The 19,079-nt window shown below is 39.9% G+C and overlaps 1 protein-coding gene across 1 annotated transcript in view; it reads left to right on the top strand.

Annotated features, from left to right (window-relative positions):
• CDH6 (cadherin 6) overlaps positions 1-19,079 on the top strand; it is a 59,544-nt gene that overhangs the window by 6,655 nt on the left and 33,810 nt on the right. The window lies entirely within an intron of this gene.

The following is a 19,079-nucleotide window of genomic DNA, read 5'->3' as shown; positions in this document are numbered from 1 at the left end:
CAAAGTGGCAATGAACACAACTGAGATGACAAAGTGTCTTTGTTTATGATGGCCACTGTGATTTTAAACATCAATGGTAGGGCAGGCAAACTGCATAAATTTCGCAGATTCGAAGGGCTCCACGGTCACACTTCAGTCTGTCATCAGATATCCGTGAATAACCATGTGCAAATAGTCTCTCTGAGTATTTCCCACTGTAAATGAAGGAAAGCCATCCGTGGCTGGGGCTGAGGTAACCAGGCACTGTTCCAGTGAAGTGAGTTATTGATACGGAATAAGTAGATGAGGAAGTATTCAGTGAAGGGGTGAACATCAACACAGAACCCCCAGGGCCTAGCTTTGTATTTGCTGTGAAATTCACAGGCCGTGTGACTGCTAAAGAAAGTCCACGTATTTGCACTTCCCTCCATTTCCTTGGTGAAATTTGAATAGCAACGCATTAACAGGGTAATGGTTGTAAAAAAAAAAAAATGATAATAATCCTATAATCTTTAAAGCACTTTCTAGTATACAAATAACATTACTGTCATAGAAGTTTTTTCAAGTGCTTTGTCTAAATAATCGAGCTCCCTCTTTTTCTTTTCTGCTTCTACTTCCCAAATTGTGATGTCATTCTATATCAAAAATACCACGTATTTTTAAAGAGAGGCAGGATATTTCAGGACGGTAGAAGCAGCAGTAACTGAACTGCATGGGAATCGGCTTTATTGTGTGAGGTAATATGGCCACGGGAGAGGTTGTGAGCTGTGGACCCAAGCGGATCTGAGGCTGCCTCTCAGGGCTGCTGAGCACCAGTTGTGGGGCCAGGGGCTGGTTATTAACCTTTCCAGGCTGTAACGCACGCAGCAATGCCTGCCGTGTGGAGTGGCCGTGTAGTTTAAGTGAGATGAGAACTAGTGGCTGGCCCATAGTAGGTACATAAAAAAGTTGCTGTTCTTGGTGAAAAATCCACTGTACACACTCTATGAAGTGGCACGTTGATTTTTATATCATCGCAAAAGTAAAATAAGGTAACTAATGGATCTCTCAGTGGGCGGAAAACAGAGGAGAAAGGCAAAAACCCCTTCACAATCACGGCTTCAATCTGATTAGTTGGATTTGGATATTTTATTGGCAGCCTGATAAATTTCCCCGCCTCACCTTCATCTGCCCTCCCCCACCTCCCTGAAGTTATACACCTGAGAGAGTTGTAGCTGGAGAAAAAGTCAAGAACAGTCACTGAGTTGTCATAGCTGCCAGTTCGCTACATCAGGTGTGTGTAACCAGTATTCTCGCACTGTTGACAGGGCATTTTCCCAAATCTGTCTTTGGAGTTATATTTTATCAATAGACAAAAGGATTAGGCTATGATATGTTTTTTACCACAATTAGAAACAGACAAAAATAAATACAATTTTTAAAAAAAGGGGAAAAAAAGGTTTGGGTTCCTCAAGTGGGAACAGGTTGGTCCGCTTTTAATAGATTTGGGATAAAACAGACCCCTGATGAGATCATGCAGATCTAGAGGGTCAGGCCATAGCAGAGGCCCCGAAGCTTGCTTCGTTCACAATGCCCTTGGTGTCTCAGTGATTTTTTTCAGTGTCCTTAGGTCAAAAGAAATTGTTAGGTCCAAACAATTTAATAAGCATTTATGTTCTAAAAAGATAAATGTTTGACAAAAATATATATCAGTTAACAGAATTAAAAAATTTTTATTCTTAAATAACCACGGTTACTCATGGAAGGTGTGTGCCTACTGGGGACTGCAGAACTTCTCAGGCTGGTCGCTGCCCCCATTTCCTTTCCCACGTAGATTTTTGCACCGTAGCTGCCTTCCGCCACAAGTGCTGGGGGGAGCCCAGCTTCATAAATAGGTAACATTATCAAAGGGCATGTAGCACCACCTACTGTTGAAACTGTGAACTACCCTAAGGATAGCTCACAAGGTGCCCGACAGAGCTCAAGTGTTGCATTATTTCCCTGGGAATTTTTAACTATTTCCAGTGACCACAGTGAATTCCTTGCTGCACCCCAGGGTACCTCAGTGAACCCTCTGGGAACCATTAGACTATAGTCAGATTGCCATACAAATGTGTACAAAGGCTAATCGAACCTTAGCCTTACTAAATAATAGCTACTTAGAGCCTCTTTTTGAGGCCTGAAACTGAAAAGATTAATCTGTACATTAACAGATAGAAGCGCTGAGGAAAAATAATGCAGTTGCGCAAAAAAAATGCTTAAAGTAGAAGAAAAAAGCTTTTGCGTTGCGAACACCTGTTTATATTTGTATTTGAGTTCCTTGGTTCCAGTTCTTCTGGGCTAAGTCAGTAGAAATGACAGTGATGATTGTGGAGTGGGGAAGGTGGGCGACTCAGTGTGGGAGCGAACGGCTATCGAGTGTCCAAAGAGAACAAAGGTCGAGTCACATGAGCACCCAAGAAGCAGCAGAAGACGGAGACTGGAGGCTGGATGACAATAGCGTGAATAGATGAAATCATACTTAAAACTGGAAGCGCGATGCCGGGGCAGTGAGACCTTCCTCCTCTTCCAGTCTCAATGATCATCGGCATTGCACTGCGCCCCTGGCCAGTCAGATCCACTCAGAAACATGGATGCTGCAGGGTTAGGGAGCGGTGACCTTCCTGGGAATAGCTGAAATACTGACAGCCCCAAACTCTGATGTATGAGAACATTTCAACACCTTGACTCATCTAAAACGCTGGGGGCAGGTAGGGATAACAGGGTCTTTAGAAGTGGCCCTGTATTGCGTAAGAGCCCGTGAGCTCAATATATAGGTGTAGATACAGATACAGATAAAAATATTTATTTTCCAAAATACCTGAAGATCTCGGGGCAACTTTTGGCTGTTTTAGCATGAGCGGCATCTGTGTCACCTGGGAGCTTATTAGATGTGCAGAATCGTGGGCCCCACCTGCGAAGCTGCATTTCCTCAAGATCCCAGGTGGACTGTAGGCACATTAAAATTGGAGAAGTGCTCCTTTAAAAAATATCTTGCCTGGGTGTCCCGTCCCCAGAGGTTCTGATCTAGTTAGTTTTTAATTAAGTATTTATGATTCCAATATGTGGCAAAATTTGAGAACCGCTGCCCTAAGAGACCATTATTGGCAATAATTGTAACAAAATGTGGCAAGTTCAGTGATAGAAGTATTGTGGAAATGGAAAGGAGAGGGCCGGCTGGGCATGGGGTACCACAGAGCTTCCTGAAGGAGGTGATGAGGTTATAGGACGGCTTCAGGGTGTTAACTCTCACACAAGGGACACAAGGGACACAAGGGCTTCTGAAGGCGAGAAGCCAGGAGGTTCAGAGATTTCGAGACAGAGCAGTAAGAATAGTGGAAGTGTCCCCAGTGCCAGCACAGAAAGCAGGAAGAGGTGCGTACTTTTCGTCCAGGGTTAAAGGGAAGACTATATGATTTTATACAAAATCTACTTAGGTTATCTTTGGCTTACAGAAAAATAAGAAGAAAGCATCATATATTTTTCAGAAATCACCATGCCCTTTCACCAGCTTTTTAAAAAGTAGCAATTCCTTGATGATGAATTGGTATATTACTTAAGATTAAGTTCAATAAGAAAGAAGAACAAGCCCTGGCTGCTGTGGTTCAGTGGATTGAGCATCGGCCTGCGAGCCAAGTGTCGCTGGTTTGATTCCCAGTCAGGGCACATGACTAGGTTGCACGTCAGGTCCTCAGTTGGGGGCGCAAGTGAGAGGCAACCACACAGTGATGTTTCTCTCCCTCTCTTTCTCCTTTCCCCTCTCTCTAAAAATAAATAAATAAACAAATCATTTTAAAAAAAAGAAAAAGAAAGAACATAGGTAGTTATTGATTAATTTCCAAAGCACAGGTATTTATTAATACAAAGATAAATATATTTTAAAACCTCAGAACTATGCACAATTTTAGGCAAATGATTGGCATATTATCATTAAACAGACCCTAGCAAAGCTTAATTTCCTGTCATCTCCACTTTAACCTTCACGATGTTCTTGGTCTTCTCCTTCCACACAAGGTATCCATACCACTAATCTCCATTAGAAGCATTCAAGATGCTTCTATTTTTAGTAGCATACCAGGAGATCCATTTTTATGGAATTCGATAAGCTTGTATATTTTCATAGATATTTTCTCATGGAAGTTGGTGATGGTTTTCTTTGGTGAAGCTTTCCCCAAAATTGATACACTGTGCTTTCTTAAATATCATGAAAGTGTGGGTTCTATTTGAAACGGTAATGTACAAGTCTTCTTATTATGCCTTTTTCTTGAGTTTTTGAAATTAACATTTATCGAATTCAACAAAGCCACTGTTCTTAGGATAATTAGACAGTAATGTTTTAATGGCCCATAAAAATAAAAGTGGTCAGCTAAATACACCTTTAAGACTAGAGATGAACAATTATTTATGCCTATAATTACATGATCCAACATCAGTAAACATAAAGCAATATTTTATACATTCTGAAAGACCATTTAAAAGATGCTGTAATTAAAATATTCCTTTACTATAATCCTTTTTTTATTTTTCTGAAAACAGCATAAACTTAAGAGTAGAAACCTCCTGGTGCTAATTCGATGGGTGATTCAGAGACTCATTTAACCCCCGTCACTTCAAACTACAGCACCAGCGGATGACAGCATCGTCACAGCTAACACTTAACCACGCGTGACTCTCTTGCGGACTCTCTGCCAAGTGCCTCGGGTGTATTATCTCATTGGACCCTCACAGCAACCTTAAGGCCCACATGTTACTTATATCCCTGTTTTATAGATGAGTCAACTAAAGGCTCAGAGCAGTCAGGTATTTTAACCCGAAGTGTTGTACTGCCAGGGCTGGGCAACTGGCCTTGGCTGGCCTCATCACTGTTCACTTATATCCGCTTCACACACACCTACTGCTTTGCAGAGCCAGTGCGAGGCACACATGAAAAAACAGAAACAAAACATGCTTTGATGTTCCATGATTGAAGTCAGCTTGACATCACAAGTACCTGCTGAGAACCTGCTGTGTGGAACCCAAGAGTAAAGAGAAAAAGCATTTTTTAAGACTACTTTTAAAGATCTACAAAAATATGTCCGCATGAATATGTAGTGCCTTCCTTTTATTTTTTCTCTTGAATTTAATTTCCAGAATGCATCGGTGATAACTCAAAATAGTGACATGTGAGTGTTTTAAAAATTAGATATGCACTTGGTGGTCTTTTGGGTCATGATGAAAAAATGTCTTTTCTTTTTATTTCTCTCGATAACCTTCTGTAAAGTTCTTTTCTGGTTCAATGACCTGCAATAATCTTTTCTCCCTGAGTCAGGACAAGTGCCTTGGGCACATCTTTCTTCTTCATCATTTAAATGTAATGCTCAGCCATTTAACATTTATATATTTCAACTGTTGGTCTATTTTAGAGAATGTGTATTCACTTGCTTGTTGAATGTGCTTTTAAAAAATGTCTCAAGAAGTAAGTTCCCAGCTGCCAGTATTGGCAGTAGTCCTCATTTTGTTTCCACTATCAGCCACTTAATTTCACTTCCTTAATGACAAAAACTTCAATTTGCTATCTGATGCTAAGAAAATGTCCCACTTAACAGCAATTCTCCAAGTCTTAAACGTCCCTCTCTGCACAGTTGCTCATGTAAAGAGCCAAACAGAATATCTGACCTTGATTGTAAACCCAAAGGCAACTTTCAGCTGCCTGGGCCACAAGAGTCAAGTCTAGAAAGCCAACGAGGAGCCAAGCCAGAATGCTCCAATTGCTGAGTCATTATGCTCGTGGAATCATACATCCTCCTGCTTGTAATTCAATTTGTTCAACACAACGGAGGGATGAAGGTGAATAAAAGACAGTGAAGTGTTCAGACTCTTTTTGTTCCCACTGCGCTATTTTACCCCCATGTGTGACAAATCAGAGTGAGAGGTTGTTAGGAAGTTATAGAGACTACATACTCGTTATAACAAATCCCGCAGAATCTAGCCCATGGACATCGTTATTTCTTTACTGAGTGCCTTGAATTGTTTGTGCTATTATTAAACCATGCAATGTTTGATTTGCACCAGAGTTCTTTATTTGTTGTTGGATTACAGGCCTACCAACCCTGGCTGGTTTGGCTCAGTGGATTGAGCGTCGGCCTGCGAGCTAAGTGTCGCTGGTTCAATCTTCCAGTCAGGGCACATCAGAGAAGGAAAACTCTGACTCCAAAAAACCTCCGCTGCCTTGCGGCATACCTCTTCAGGGGAAAGGCTAAAGGAGTAAACCCCGACAGAAAATCCGGAGCCGGAGTCCCTAAGGCGGTTTGACGTTGTAGTCAACACCGGCAACTCCTGCGGCGCACCTGAAGCCAAGCTGTATTGACTCCGTCTTTCCCTTGGACCCTTCAGCTGCGAAGAGAGGGGGGGTCTGCTGCATGGGCAACAGCAGACCCTCCATATCACCCTGCCCAGGCTCTGTAGCTTCAGCTTCACTGGAGAGGACACTCCAGCGTCATCGCAAGATGTCGATTCAACACGGGAGGAGACAGATACCGTGTCACTCCCGAGTCGGACTGCACAGCCATTCTCGGCGGTGCAGATAGACTCTTAAGAAGCTACACCATCGTCTCTCGAGACGGACGGCTGCCGACAGGCCCACCATAGATGGAAATGTAAATATGCAGAATGTCAATATCTAGTTTATACTTCTTTTAAAATCAAAATCTTTAATTATTATTTTGACTGAATTTTATTTCAAAAATTGGATAAAAATCCCTGGTAATAGGTTCTTAAACCACAATCTTTTTCATTTCCATTTATATGAATGACAGCATTAGAACATTATCTTAACTATGACAAGGCAAGTATATATTGTGACCAGAATTATAAATTTCACTGTTAGAGGGCAGAACCACTCTAGTCAAAATTAAACATCTGCCTAATGCTCTACCTCCTTTTACCAAAAATAAACAGGTTTTTGATAGGGGTCCTGCCTTTCGTAACCTCCATCAAATTTAGTGATTATATTTATGTCTTAACGTATCATTGGGAAGCCAAGAAAGCATCTTTTTTTGTGTAGACATATACTGTTGCTGGCAAACACCACCTTCCTGTAAGCTCTCATGAAGTCAGTGACTGAGAGGACAATGTAGTATCCTAATGAGCTTGCTAAGTGTATCAGTACTCTTTCCAAACCTATCCCTAGGGAATTGAAGAAGGGGCTGAAAGAAAGTACAGAATTCCCCAGAAGAGAATAAGAGACATTTTTTCTTGGACCCATCATTGATAAAAAAAGTAAAAGTAAAAGTATTCTCAAAGGTCAATGCGAGACATCAAATTTGAAATTACGTGACCTGGAATAAAAAGAAAAACAGCATGCCCAAATATTTCACTGAAAAAAAATATTTATAGCTTCTTCCAGTTTTCCATTCACAGGGAATGCATGTATACAAGAAAAGAGAGACTTTTAAAAGATTAAAATGTATACATGTGTGAAATATATGAATAAGTATTTTCGGTGAATTGGTGTATTTCAGAAGACCTGAGGGCAGTAATAAAGGCATAACAAAAAGCTTGAAATATCACTCTGGATGTGGGATTTAATGCTGACTAGAGGGAACAGAGATTGGAGTTAAGAAGGCAGTTGAAGTTATCTCAGCTACGGCATTTTCAAATAGATTTGGAGAGAAAATGCTTTTCATTCATTCGACAATTATTCGCCAGAGAGTGTAAAGTTAATAGCATAGGCAGCCTGCCTCCGTTGATCCCCGGCTACACTGTGACTACCTGAGACCTTAACCTCGCTCTGCCCTCCATTTCTTCAGCTGCTAAATGAGGGGAGTAATAGTTTTTGAGGTGAGAATTAACTAAGCTAATACACAGCAAGGGCTTAGAACAGGGCCTGGCGTATCATACTCACTACTAGTATGTCACTAAGACCAGTAGAAGGCAGGAAGCTGCCCTGCTACCAAGTGCACCTTTAAAGAGCAGAAAAGGTGAAGACAAGGAAGAACCAAAGGTGCCCACATCATCCAACTAATGTTCTGCCTCCTTCGGGAAGGTCAAGTATTATGAGTCAGAAGATGGTGTCAAATCAGCTAAGGCATCTGCAAATGTGATTAATAAACCACAATTCAGAAGTCTAAGCATATATAAAAATATGAAGTTTTCTTTATTATCCCAAGCAAACAGAAAATAAATGCACAGTACCATCATGTTATCTGATGATCTTAGTAACTTTTCTAAGTCCTCCTATTAAGGCTATTTATCATTTATTTTACTTTAAAGCATCAATTTGCACCACAATTTGGAGTTTATATTATTTAATGGCAGTGCAATGTTAATAGCTTGGTTAGGTATTATTTTCTTAAAAAGTTTAAGGCATCTGGCAATTCAAAAATTACTATAGTATTGATACTTCAGATATACTAATATTTTAAGTTGGAATTATAATAATTAAGTTGGAATAATATCACACATATTATTAAGTCGAAGTTTCATTATGGGAAAACTACTCTTCATTTAATTGTTTAATTACCCTGAATGCTTCACCTTTTAGAACAAAATAATGAATTTCTTGTTTAAGGTTGAATTTTGACCTTCAGTAATTTAGTAGCGTTTTTTATTGGATCCCAGCACTGTTTTTTGATTCATACTTTAAATATTAAGTTTATACTTTCGAACACTTATATCTTTGTAAACTCTGCAAGATCTTAGACTACGCATCTAACTCACCTTTGTATCCTTCAAGGTGGCTAGCACAGATTTTGCAAATTGAAAACAGCCAAATATTACTTAACTAAGCTGCAGTGAGTGACCCCCAAAAATGAAAATCTGCTGTTCTATCTCAAAACTGCCCCACCTCCCAGTTTATTGATGTGAATGGTTTGCTATGGATATCACTGATGGTGATTTGTGTCATTGATAACTGAAAATCTAGTCTTTGAAGTTCAAAGATATCTTCGATAGTACACATATAAACCAAGTTTATTATGGAAGTCTCTCCATGGAAACTACCTCCGAAATTTTCACATCAAAGTGACACACATATTTATGATACAATAGGAGAAAATGCAAGCTTCCGTAGTGCGAACCAGAGGAACTGCAGACAGACAACACAGTTGTACGAGTATGTACATGAACTAACAAGAAAGATAAAATATATAGCAAATAATATTATATCATAAAAGTTGGTTCCTTTAAGACTTTTACAAATGAAAATCAGGCATTATTTAGGGTCTCAATAGCAGTAGGTTTGAAATAAAATGAGAGAAAGCCAGAGTTAACCAATAGAAAACAAATTTCTTTTTCTTAAAGTTCTGAAGAAGGTACATAGTGCAATTAAGTCAGTAAAAGAGAAATCATTTAAGACCTGAGGATGATGATTGTAGTGATTCACAAAAAAAAAAAAAAAAAAAACAACTATAACAACAAATGTGATGATAATACAGGGAGAGAACAATTCTATATAGTGACTATTTTTTTACCAACTATATATTCTTCTAATCGACATATTTTTAGTTCTCATGGGAAAAATAATCATCTCTGGAGAATAACCTCATCTTAATTCTTTCTACTATTTATAAGAACAATTCAGAAGAGAAACATGAAAAAGGAGATGCAAAGAAAATTCTGCTTTAAAATAGTTACGCAAAACTATAGCATGCTTTCATTTTTTTTCTTTTCCATAAATTGGGAAGCATAGACTCCGGTTCATCTATAGCCTGGAGCTTCTTTTTTTTTCCCAGTGAGAGTAAATACCCTCCAGGAAGAGATCGTCCCCTTTTGAAATCAAGTAAAGCATTTTTTTCCCCATTTCTCTAAGTTTGAGGTTATTTACAAATAAAAGTTTTTTAAAAATTAAAAAATAGAAATTAAGTAAGGTAGAATGGATTACAAGAAATTTCTTTCTTATTTGTGTCTTGAGTGTTCTACCCATCCTCCTAACTATGTGTTTTATGTGAAAAGAATAAAATGCGGGAGCTATTTAGTCTATGTTAAAGCTATCATCTTGGTGATTACCAGTCCACCTGCCTCTTAAAGGGAAATATAGTTTTAAAATAAAAGCAAGAAAATTAGATGACTGGGGCAAACTCAAGTGGCAGTACTTCATTCAGTTTTATCTCCTTTTCAACAATGTCCATATCACTTCCTAGGTTTTAAACTGATAATGCGGCGTTATCTTCATGTGAAGCAGACCATCAGGCAACTTCTAACAAAGGGCAGGGTCTGGGATGGCAAAGGGACAGAACAGAAAACACAGCACAAGGAAAATCATCCCCTGGCAGGTGATGAGGCAGCACAGATTGTTTTCAGCGTTTCATGGCAGAAAACTTGTCATGCAAAAAAGAGCACTGATAATATTTTCATACTTTTTATCTGTCATGGCAGTTAGGAAGCGCCCCCACATGTATGGGAGCTCCTCCAGTGATTTGCATAAGCGTTCCTCCTCCTGAGGAGACAGCTGTCCCAAGGGGTTGAGGGAGCCACTGCCAGCAAAATGCCAAAGCTGGGGCTGGAGTCCAGCTTTTCCGGTGTGGTTAGGCCTGGTGCTCTTCCTTTCTCCCACATTATGAAGCTATTCAAGTAGCAGAGAGTATTTCAGACATGGTGGGCAAATGAAGTAATAATGTAAATGCTGAAGAGGGGGAGCACTCAAGTTCATGGCAGTAACGTCACTGTGAGACACATACCCAGTGTAGCCATTGGGATCATACACATTTCTCTTCACTGATTGTTTCACAGTTAGTTCCCTTAAAGCGAAAAACAAATTTAAAAAATATATACAGTTGTTCCAGTCATTTAAGAATGTATAAGCTCATTTCCAAGCAAGAAAAACTAATAAATAGCTCATAATCTCTCTCCTAGAATTGCTCACCATTATTTTCCTGACTGTATAAGTAGGTTACAGAATTCAATTTAATCATCATTTACTGAGCACATACGAGATGCTTGAGAGGTATGAATTTGAAAAAGAAATAGTCTCTCTCTCGAGTAAACTATTTGTTTTATAAAGATATGGCTTTAACTCTCCAAATCCTAAGTAAGAGTCAACATAAAATCATTATATCCAATATCATTTTTACCTTTGAAGAAAAACACATTTTGGGCAAAGTCCATTAGCTAGTGAGAAATATTATTTTCTAAATTTCTGCTGTTTGATATATCATATCTCAAATGTCTGCATTTATCTGTTAATATTTTCTCTCAAAGTGTAGTGTCAGAGGGAGAGAGAGGGGGCAGGAGGAGTCTGCATGCGTGTGTGTGTCCTTAGATTTGTCAATCGCTGAAAAGATTACACTATAAGGCAAAAAAGCAGCAGGATTAAAACTGGTGCTTTGCAATGCCTTTCTAAATCAAGTTTTGACTGGCTCTCAACTTGATTTACCACTGGCATTTTGAAAATGAAAATGTGAGGCTAAGCAAAGCTGAGACTAATGTCTCAGTCTGTTGAAGACCTTCGACTTCTACAGCCAAGCACAAGGCAGTAAACAATGCCCTTTGGGGGAACTAATTTCATGCAGTGAATAAACCAAAAGGCATTTGTTTAATTGATAAATCCCAAATGAACCATAACATCTATTACAGTTTGTATCATTTGTGCCAATAGAATTTATAAATAACTGAGCCTGGAGCCTAATATAATAAATACAGTGAATCCAGACACTTTTGTAATCGGGCAGAAAGTGGCGTTTGGCAGTATGTGCTCATGTAACCAAACATAGACTTTGGAGTTGGGCAGATCTGGAGTTGTCATGACACTTAGCTGATGAGACACAGGAAGCACTTATGTCCCCCAGGATTGGTTTTCTTCCCACTTTCACTGGGGTTCTTGAAGGACCACATATGGTTTCAGTTCACCTTGAATTCCAAAGATGAGGAACTACTGTATTAGTTTTCTATTTCTGCTGTAACAAGTCACATAAACTTAGTGGCTTAAAACAGTACTAATTTACGATCTTGCAATTCTGGAAGTCAAAAGTCTAAAACAGGTTTCACTGGGCTACACCAAGGGGCCTGCAGCATGTCCTTCTGGACATTCTAGGGAACATCCCTTTCTGTGCCCTTTTGAGCTTCCAAAGGCTGCCCGCACCCCTTGGTTCGTGGTTCCTTCCTCCATCTTCACAGCCAGCTGTGTGTCATGTGCAACGCAATCTCTCAGCCTCATTGCACATTTCCTTCTCCAACTCCCTACCTGTTTCTCTTACAAGGACCCTGGTGATTATGTCCAGGATGACCTCCTGACCTCTAAGTCTTTATCTTAATCACAGCTGTAAAGTCTTTTTTGCTATGTAAGGTAACATAGTCCCTGGTTCTGGGAAGCAGTACGTGGATATCATTGGGAGAGTTATTATTCTGCTGACCACAACTACTATAGCAGTAAAGATTCGTTCATTTAATTGTTACTTTGATACTTTTGAAATTAAATTCAAAGTATTGAGTGTAAAAGAGAAACGTCAAGGAAATTAATAAATTTCTCCTGAGTTTAAATTGAAATTTTTTTCACTTTCAGCACTTTGTCAAAAAGTCTCCTTCGCATAACACAAGGTCTTTCTCAGTGGTTATTAAATCCAACAAAAGATAAAAGATTGAATTGAGTGGGTCATGCATTATCTCTGCAAGTTCAGAGCCCTTTATGTTATTGTTTGAATGGATTTTAAAAGTTGCAAGGTACACAATGAGGAAAGAGGTGGGAGGAGTAAACATGGTAGATAGATAGATAGAGAATTTCATCCGTGGTTCTCAGTGGACCTTTGTCCCAGCGGAGGACACCTGACAACCTATGGAGGCATTTTTAGTTGTCAAAACTTTAAAGGTGCTACAGGTTTCTAGTGAGTAAGGGCCAAGGATGCTGATAAATAGGACAGGTACCAGTACAAAATTGTATCCAGCCCAAAATGTCAATGGTGCAGAGGTTAGAAAACCCTTAATTAGATCTCTGTAACTCAGCTCTTAAAATACTCTTTGGTACAAAGTAAGCTTTTAATGACTCTTCATAAAACAATGTAAAGATCCAGAAAAAATATTTGTTGTGGTTAACAGACTAGACTGTGATGTCAGACTGCCTGAGCTCAAACTCTGCTCCTGTTGGTTGTACAATACTGAGAAGTTACTTAACTTTTATCTTGCCTCAGTTTCCTCATCAGGTAACAGAGGATGAAAAGAGATTCATGATGAGTATAAAATTATATAATCTATGTGATAAATTCAGTATATTTTTCTAGCCCATGGTATGGGCTTAATAAATGCCTGCTATTATTATTTTTCCAAATCCCAGCCAGACCTGTTAACAAATGATGAATAATATAATAGAACACTTTAACAATAAAATACATCCATTGTTATAAAATCCACTAGATTATTCATGTTATAGAGAAGAAAATATTTTTTTCAGGCCACTATAAGAGGCAACATGGTATAAACAGAAAGAAAACAGAGGATATGGAGATAGCCCAATCCTAGGTTTTTCCAAAGAAAAAGAGATTTTCCAGATTCTCTCAGAGCCCATTTAATGTATCAAAAGCTGGGCCTAGCCAACTAGAATAAAACTGGCTAATGTCACTTATACATATCACCACCAAAAATTACCATTGCCGGGCTTAGGGCTGCAGGCCGCGCTTCCACCGCAGCTCTCTGCTCAGGTTTTATAGCGGGAGTCGGCAGCTCCTCCCCCCAAAACTCATGTGGTGGGGTATTCCTGAAGCCATGGGAGGGATTTCACTCATCTGGCTATTAAATACATAGACACACACGCTCCTGTGCGTACCGGAAGTCATTTTTACTGCCCCAAGACTGCATTTAAGGTCCTTGAAAGGAACCAGGGAACAGGTGCAGGATTGTGGGTAAAGGTGAAAGCGGAGTAGTTTTTCCCTTTTCCCTTTGGGACGACTGTGTGCGGGAGAAATCCTTTTTAGGTTCCAGGAGTCTCCAAAGCTTCTCCAGGGCAACAAAGGTCCGATAGATGGTACCTACCAAGGGCAAAGCATCCCTGTAGGTCCCACCACATGCCAAAGGCAGTGAAGGAGTCACAGCCAGACATCAGGGCCTCTGTGATGGCTATGGGGGTGGCAGGATAGACTAATCACCTTGAACCTTAAAGAGTTGAGATCATGATTCCAGCTGCCAAAACCACAGATGCCACAGAGGAAAGTAATGGACAACAGATATTTTCCAGAGACCAGCAGGCCCAAGAGCAAGACAAGGACTACCCTTGGTTCCAAAAGCCTTCAGATTTCCCTCTGGTTCAGGCCATATGGCTCTCTCTTTTTCCTACACCCAGAGGTCATCTTGGACTGAATCAGGAGCAAGGGAAGAAATATGAAACCAGAAAGACTAGGATTTATTTAAAAGAGTTATCTAATGAGACTGTGTTATTGAATCAGGCAGACTTTATTGGATTGCGCTATATTATTGACTCGATATTCAACCTAATATAGAGTTCCTAATATTTAATGGGATTAGAACTTGAAGGATAAGCTATTTAAAAAAAATAAGGAAGCTTCATCTTCCCTTGCACATCGGAGAGCAGTGTGAGAAAATACGGGACCCTGCCACTCCAGGGAAAGAGTGTTTCTATTTTAGCTGACATTATTGCTTTTGTTACCGCAGGCACCTACTCAAGGTTCCCTCTGATTTCCTCCCACGCTGAGCATTGAAACCATGCCATGCACTCGCACTGGTTGCTAGGCCATTCTTTTCCCATTAGAAAATCTAAACGTTTCCAAGAAGTCTTCCTAAATCATCGAAGACCTAGCATTCCCTGATTCTACCTTGTCCAGCTTACAAGTCCCTCCTGTGCTGTTCTCCATCTTTTCATTCACCTTTTTATTCCTAATACTTAACAAAGGTACTCAATTGTCTAATTTCTGCTTTTATTCTGTATTTTTCACATATGAGTATTTACAAGCCTACATTACAAGTTTGTAGAAGACAAGTACTGTTTTTTTATTCATGGCCTTACGTAGCTCTTCAGGCCAATTAAGTGTTTTTAACTGGTCTCAGTTGACAGAGTGAAGCATTTTCCATTCATTAGCCATTACTTTCTGCAATAAGATGATACTTGAAATATGGTTCAGTAAAATCTTGCAACTTCTTCACCCTTAACAGGTGACTTCTGTACCAGCACCTAGAGTAATTATAATGGTCAGTATACTCAGTGTACTTATAATTTCTTTGCTCTTTTCAGCAAATACAAGTAACATTATTGTATTGAGGTTTAATTAGTTATTTTAAAATTTTTGAGATCTGAGACAGTAACTGGTATTTCTCCCTCAGATTGCTAAGACTAGACCATGTGCTTGATTTTGGGTAATAATTACTAAATTATCTGACAACTTCAGGAACATATAGTCTTGATACATAGGATTATCCAAAAATCAAGTGAGAAAGGGAATGGAGGACCCAATTATCAACTTTATTGATAATTGATATTTTATCCAATTTTATTTTTATAGCATTTATTCATTAATTCTTTATAATCATTAATTATTGAGGATCTATAATGTGCCAGCATGTTAGATGCTGAGAATACAGAAGTGAACTAGACAGGTTTGGTGCCTTCCTTTGTGAAGCTTGCAATCAATGTTTGCTGATTGAAACATAAAAAGAGTTGTGAAACAAGTCATTTAAAAAAAAAAAGAATTCATTGATGGCTAAGTGGAGAATAAATTAAGAGTGCATCGCTGGAAAATCTAACTTAAAGTAGCGGTTTAGGGAAGTCTTTCCTGAGGAGTTAAAGATTACGCAGACCTGCTGTATGAAGTTGGATTAACCAGATGAAGGTGGTCAAAGGGACTTTATGCCAAGGGGGCCACATGCACGAAGCCCTCGCTACAAAAGAGATGAAAGTACCTTCAAGAAATGGCAGTAAGTAGAATCTGCTAGGCCAAAGGGCATCAAGGAGAGAATGGTGGCTGACGACACTAAAGAGAGACCGTGACTGCAGTGGAATTTAGGTGCCATGTTTAGGAGTGGGGATCAGGGCTTTATTCCGAGTGACGAGGAAACCGTGAAGGATTTAATTAGAAGAGAATGCCATCTTTAGAGTGTTGTTACTGTGATGGTCGGTGTCATGGCTTAGTTAGTCTTGCTACAGAAAGGAAAGGAAATTGAAAGGGGGCAGAAATGTGTGTGTTTGGAGAGCCTCAGTTCCACAGATGAATGAGAAATGGCTACGGCCTGCACCAAGGTGGCACCAGTGGAGACGGACACAGGTAAGTGAGTCACGACAGAGATAAGGGTAGAATCAACAGGAGTTCACGGCCTAATGAATGTGGTGATGGAGGCAGGGGAAGGGTCTAGGATGACTCTGATGGCCTTTACAGGGATGGTGCATATAACAGGGGAGCAGGTTTTGGAGAGAAGGTAGTGAGGTCAGTTGGGAAGTACTGAGAGTAAGATGTTGAAGACATTTGCCTGGGAATCAGCTGTATCCTGGACTCTGGATCTCAAGAAAATGGCCTGCCCTGAAGTTGTGTATAGATTTTGGCATCAATGGCACATAGATAATCATAGAACACATGAAAATAGGTAAATGATCTCATATGGGGAGAGTATGTGAAGCCGCAATTTGTCCTAACGTGATTGTAGATTCATTTCCCTAACTTAAAATAATACTCAAGGTATTTAATACAAAGGTATTCTCCTTCTCTCTCCCCTTCTCTCTCTCCCTCTCTTCTCCACTCCCCCTCTCTGCTGTAACTCCAGTTTGTCCACCTTAATCCCAGTCAAATAACATATTTTCACCACAGCTTTCCTCTGATGGTCCTGTGACATGTCAGGTTGGAAACCATTTCATTTATTAAAGGGCCACATTATTCTTGCATCACGCTCTACAAGCATATTAACCACAACCCATTTTTTTTTTTTTTTTTTAATTTCAGTCAAAAAAAAAATCACCTAATTCCTTCCCTAAGCCCCCTTCAGGCTGTTGTAGGTACTTCTCTGTGAGTGCCTGGTAGGGAAGCTTTTGTGTAGATTCTGTCTTCTGTCTAAACATAGACTTAGAAGATTCCGTTTGGTTACTGACTCATAGTGACCCAGTGACAAATCAGAGAAGGAATGGAGCAGGAATACTGGGTTTCATAAGCCACTAAAAATCTGTACAATTAGTGTTTCTTCTACCTTTGAATTGGAGTCAAAGTCAAGTTGAAAGTGGGCACAAGTAGCAGGTAAGAAGATGCTGGCCATGTTCACAACCCAGATCCCTGTATTTATTTGTCATGGTGCTGCACTTGAAAAATAATACTAATAAATCAGCAGGAAAGCAAGCGAAGACCAAGAGCTCCTTCTGAAGCAACATGCCTTAGGTACAGTAGTGAACATCCTGCCAGCATCAGATGAGATGTGACTTTCTGAGGGAAGCGGGCAGTTTTTACTTGATGGTGAATCATTAAAAGTGAACCAGATGATTAAACTTAATGGAACATCCACATTAAACTGAAATTAGTAAAAACATGCCCCCGGCAGCCTACAACCTTCTATTTGTTGTTTAACTTCTCCCTTTTACAGTGGCCATGATGAACGACATCACAAAAGAAAACAACCAATTAAAATCTAAGTGCTCAATAAACCCCTAATGTCTGCTTGTCACCACCCCTTTCGCTAGCACTGATGGCTTCTGTCTCCTCTTCTCCCCAAGAGGAGAGAAAAGTACTAGCCCAGCGGGTGTTCAATGGAAGGGGAGGAAAGTGGAGGAGGAACTCCATGAAAGTTTCTGGAGGTTTCTGCCCTCCATCAGACACAGACCCTGCACTTGGAGGGGAGTGAGGTTAAATTGTGTTATTATCATACAATGCCTGAGGCGAGAGATGCATTTCCCCACTAGTTTTCAAATATTGATAAATCAGAATTGGGATCGGCAGAGCAATTCCTGTTTACCCTCTTAGTTGTCCTTCCATACTGTGTCGGGTGTTTGTTCTGTAAGTCATTGAAATGGTCTCTCCTGACAGCTAAAAATAAGTTTCTGATTACTTTTACCTGAATAAATCCTGTGAGCAGATGTGGCATTCACCTACTAAGTGTGTAACAATTACATATTGAGAGAGATGAGAGAATGGGCCAAGGGCAGCCTGCAATCCAGTGGAACGCAGAATATAATAAATCACATGGAAAAAACGACAGTTGCCACCCGGTAGAAAAATACTGGCTTTTGATAACAGATTTCACCTTAGAGATACCGTGTGTTTGCAAAATTGGGTTTTCAAAGGCCTCACAGCAGAGTTCCCAAAGTCAAAATGAGAACAAAAACACGCTTATTGTGAACTTAGTTAATAATGGTAACAATTTCTTAAGTTAGGAAGGAGCTTTGCAGTATATAAAACACATAGGTGCTTTTATCACATGTTGACGTGGCGATTAATGCAGTGTTTCTATATAGGCTCTAATTAGATCTTCACAACAGCTCTTATTATCCTCGTTTTACTGATAAGAAAGCTGGCACAGGGAGGTGAATTGAGTCTGCTGCAACCCTCTATTTGGTGAGGAAAACGAATGAGCAAGACCTATATTGGGGCTGCAGCTGCAGGGTAACCGGGGCTACCCCGTGGCCAGGATCCAATGGGCAGAGAGGTTGCTTTCGTGACTCATGAGTTAATGACATAGCATTTTAAGAGCTCTCTTCAATCATTACAACTTGACGGTGGAGAGTTAAACTTTCCCCCGCGGCTCTTTCTGTGTGATCACGGTTTCAATGTGCTCAGAGCACATCACATTTCACCAATCGTGGATCGCCCTTGTTTTACATTTCTTGGTGTGTCTGTCTCACTTCTAAGCAATTTCCTCTGCGTTTGCATTTATCTTCCATTATTTCTGTCAAATTGCTTTCAAGGCTACTAAGGCTACTAATTGTAGTATCAAATTTGTGAATCAAATTCTCTTCCCCAAACCCTGCTATGAACCAGCATTGGCCGCGCAGCATTGCACACAATTTCCCATCTCTAAAACCCAGATGGCGCACCGAATAGTCTCCAAGGCCTCTTCTTGCTTTCACATTGTACACTTGGGACACGTCCATATGAGCGTGCGATCTGGGAGACACTCTAAACTGGAACTTCAGTCTTCTGGACTCTGTGATGATGGATTTGATTAGCTTCTGTTTCCCAGACTGAGTTTTGTTTTGT

Source organism: Furipterus horrens, unplaced genomic scaffold, assembly GCF_987537825.1.
Source record: "Furipterus horrens unplaced genomic scaffold, mFurHor1.1.pri manual_scaffold_5, whole genome shotgun sequence".
Classification (NCBI taxonomy): Eukaryota; Metazoa; Chordata; class Mammalia; order Chiroptera; family Furipteridae; genus Furipterus; species Furipterus horrens.
This window is presented reverse-complemented; position numbering and strand designations above follow the sequence as displayed.